The sequence below is a fragment of the Ambystoma mexicanum genome, unplaced genomic scaffold (genome assembly GCF_040938575.1).
Source record: "Ambystoma mexicanum isolate Mex_15411 unplaced genomic scaffold, UKY_AmexF1_1 Mex_scaf52, whole genome shotgun sequence".
NCBI classification, from domain to species: domain Eukaryota; kingdom Metazoa; phylum Chordata; class Amphibia; order Caudata; family Ambystomatidae; genus Ambystoma; species Ambystoma mexicanum.
In genome coordinates, this window is record NW_027182469.1 from 47317 (window position 1) to 51396 (window position 4080).

General features: G+C 47.4%; 1 non-coding gene across 1 annotated transcript; it reads left to right on the forward strand.

The window, feature by feature from the left end:
- Positions 1 to 2139: 2139 nt before the first annotated feature.
- Positions 2140 to 2221, forward strand: TRNAF-AAA (transfer RNA phenylalanine (anticodon AAA)). Its single transcript has one exon. It is a non-coding gene; the product is annotated as a tRNA-Phe (tRNA).
- Positions 2222 to 4080: the final 1859 nt, after the last annotated feature.

The window sequence follows — 4080 nt, forward strand, 5'->3', positions numbered from 1 at the left end:
TTTACTTTACCTGTTTTCGGGCTGTTGTGTCTCTTCGTCTTCCGACCCATATGCGTCCTATTGCCTAAACCTATTATTAACTCACTAAGCGCAAGTGCATTTGCCCTTCAGTACCCAGGACCGTCGTCTTGTGGCCACCTTGAAAACAAAAGACAAATTGTGTTAGTATAGGTCATGAGACATTAATTTACTTCACCCTCATAATGGCCACCCTCTGCAAACCAGTGCTACCTCCTTTCCTCACTGTACACTGAACTCCGACTGAAAACCCGGGCTGAAAAGCCCCCGTCCCGCCGCCCAGTTAACAAAACATTACCATATGACCTTTTCTCCCTTTGCACAATCTTTTGCTAGCAATACCCTGCATTTGTGATGACTTGTTTGATCCTTGGTACATATAATCTCATACAGTATCTCTAAACAATCTCCATCACTTTAAAACATCCTATCCGTGGCTAATCCGTATGTAATACCCGGACAGTTAAGGCCCAAAAGAAGAAACCCGAAAAAACAACCTTGCTTCCCTTTCATGGAGCAGCAGCTGTGTTAACGTGTTCCGCATTGTGAGGCATGGCGGCCCTAATCACTACCACGGGTTGACCTCTAACTACATTCCTCGGCCCATTGAAGACCCGACCCGGCGACCGCGCCGCATCGTTGCCACAAAAAGTACATTAGAGAAAACAAACATGCACGGGAGGTTCCGGACATTGGATTAGAACTCAGGTCCCCAGCATTCCAGCAATCACGTACCAGTTGAGCCACTGCTGGATGTGCTAACATCTACTTACATTTGACCCCGATGCGATTCGAACACGCAACTTTCTGATCTGCCACCGAGCCCGCGCACTCGAAACTATACATTATGTCCGGCGCGGCGGGCTGCGTAAACTTTTAGCTTGCAACCTTTAACTACACAACCTCTCTCTGCGGGCTTTAATAATAATAATAATTGTGCATCTATGTCGCTACAAAACCCTGAGGTATCTGGGCATTGTAAATTATTACCCATGGTGTGTGCCCACGGGATGCGGAGGCGTGTGTGGTGCTCATTTATCGAACTTGGAAAGATGAAAGGCTGAGTGTGGCCCTCCCGGGATTCGAACCTGCCTCGACAGGCTCTGTAGAGCTGTACACGCGAGCGCACTACTCGCTGTGCCATGGCGGCAGGAGGCAGGAGATGACGACGAAACATTATTTGTAATCATAAAACCCATGCATAACACCTCGCATGTAACTTTCTCTACCCTTTACGGCCATCAGATAAAACATTTGAATTATGATTGCCAACGCAGTGTGGCACGGCGGCCATTTAACTAAACAACTAATCGTCATCCTTAGAAAACGTACTAAACAATGTAGTTTTAACGCTCTTATCGCCACATGTTCGAAAATTAAACCTTTCACACGTGGCCGCCCATGGTATTGTGGCGCATTGTAACCCGCAGCGGCAATGTAGCGCCGAATAACGAAAAAATCGTAAACCAAATAACCCCATCACATACAAACCGTCGGCCATAATTATTTCACACAACGCTCGGAATTTTGAAGCTAGAGGCTCGAACCCGCAACGTCTCCGGTACAGGCCACAACACTTACTGACTGTGCGACAGAGACTGGCTTAATAAGTAACACGTAAAAACGGGTGAATAGCGCTCGAAGGGGGGGAAGGCGCAATCCGTTCCCTCCTTTACATAAACGGATCCACTCAAGCTGGCACGGCGGCCAGCGAGCAGACCCCTCCCGTCCCCCGATACTTACCAAGTCCTTGCTGCGGCCGACCGAACTGCTGGGCACCGACGAAACAAAATCCACGATCTGGTGGGGGCAGGGAACCGAGGGAGAATGTGTTTGTAACTGGAACAAACCCGTGCCTTTATGAGGCCTGTTTCTCCCTCGGCTCCCTGCCCCGCCCCTTGCGTTTCGCGCACTCCCGTCCCTTCAGGGGGCGGGCTGCGCGTTCCTCCCCCATCCCCGCCCCCCTGACCTGCTTCTTGAGTAGTGGGGGGGAGGAGGCCGGCTGGGCAGCCCCCACTAAGGGGCGGCGCCCGCCCTGCCATCTTCGTTGGCGCGTTCGCCCGCCATTTCATGAAACACTGTTATTTCCTCATATTGAGAACAGAGAAGTCCATGTATGGAGGTAGCGTGGCCGAGTGGTCTAAGGCGTTGGATTAAAGCTCGAGTCTCTTCGGAGGCGTCGGTTCGAATCCCACCGCTGCCAACAGTTTTGCCTTTCTTACCTAGTGCCAGTTGCAGTGTAACCACAATCAGTGATCTAACTGACACGGAACACCTATATCACTGATTTTGGTTGACAGCTGCACTGTCCTAAAAGAAAAGTCGGCATTCGACGAATTTTATGAATGGGGAATTTGTCATGAAAGCAGAGCAATGATAATTCACACAATTCTCGGTATTCATGATCCCAGTTAATAACAATACTATTTCCATTTATATAGTACTTAATGTGATTGTCAAAACGTATAATCATTCTGTACGTTGAAGAGTAAAAATAAAAGTGCCTTAAACGAAACTTACATGGCAGAGTAATGATGTGCTTAATACGGCACTGCCATCTAAGGGCAGTAAAGAGAAATGCAGGAAAAAGCATTTTTGAATGTTATTTATCGACAGGGATCGTTAGAGCAGAAAACGCACAGACGTCCCACCTTCCCAGCTGCATAAAGTTATTCTGCAGAGGCATTTGTGCTGGATGACACGGAGGCTTTGATCTGCCTGTAACTGCACCTTTTAGTCTCACAGGATTTTTACGCTAAAAGGAAATCCCCTCTCGGATCATCTCTTTTGGACAGAACCTGTGGCACACAGTATTTTATCATTATAATTGCTCTTTTATAACGTGCTTAATACCAGGGAGTGGTTTCTGAGCGCAGGAACGGGATTCGAACCTATGTTGCGCTGCCAAGACAAACGCATTGCCCCTGAGCTATCCTACAGCGAAAATATTTTTTAAAAGAACAAACAACTGCATTTTTCTAAAATCAACATGTATCGCCTGCTTGCCAGGCTATGCGCAGAAGTATAGCACCAACCAATGCCATTGGGCTAAAAGGGATTCAGCTCCCCCCCTCCCAAAAGGGGCAGGGCTACCGCACCTGGTTTTTGTTAACGCAGAGAGAGGAGGGAAGGAAAAATGTATTTGCACAAATGCAGCAAAACTTTAAAGCAGCTAGTTTCAAGAAAGGCTTCCATCGCCTCTCTTCCTTTGAAGAATTGAATACACACATCAGCCCCCTCCCTACGAGTGTGAACCAACATATGACAACGTTATGTGTTCTTTCACATCCGAGGGGAGGGGGTTGGTGTGCACACTTGCTTTTTCTTTGGCCTAGAGTCGAGGGAAGCCTTTCTTAAAACTCGCAGTGTTAAAGGGTGTTGCATGTTAGCTCATTATGTATGTATGCATCTGTGCAAGGAGTGTGTATATGTATTATGTAATGTGTGTCAATAAGTGAGTGTGTGTGAATGAGTTCATGAAAGATAGGCGAAGGGTGTGCGTGTGAATGAGTGAGCAGGCTGTGAATTGGGGCGCAAGTGGATGGTATGTTTAAATGAGTGAGTGAACGTTGTGTGGGTGTTTGTGCGCTTATGTGTAATGCTTGGCTGAGGAGCTGGTTTTGGTGGATAGTGGGTGGGAGTTGGGGGGATGTGAGGGTGAGTGGAAGAGGGGCAGGTGGGGAATGGGGGATTTGATAAACATGCCCTTTTAGTGGGAATGCATGATAAAGTAACCGTGAGATACGTTATGTAGCTAAAATGGCATTTTGGTTCAGCCAGTCAAGCCATTTCTTTCTGTGGCTTGAGATTTTTTACTGGGCAGCGCTTGTAAAATAAGCATGATACGTTGTTAGAGTTGCAGACAATGGCCAACCTTTGTGGCGAATCATGATTCACGGTGTCTACATGGCTATGTAGCTGTCAGCAAGGGATGTCCCAGTATTGTGACTGCCCAATACTTATAAATTCATTATTTGCTTTGAAGGGTCATTCAATTTGCGCCAAGCATGTTAGGTGTTATTACATGTCTAGACTGGCCTACACTGTGTAGTCACTGTGGTC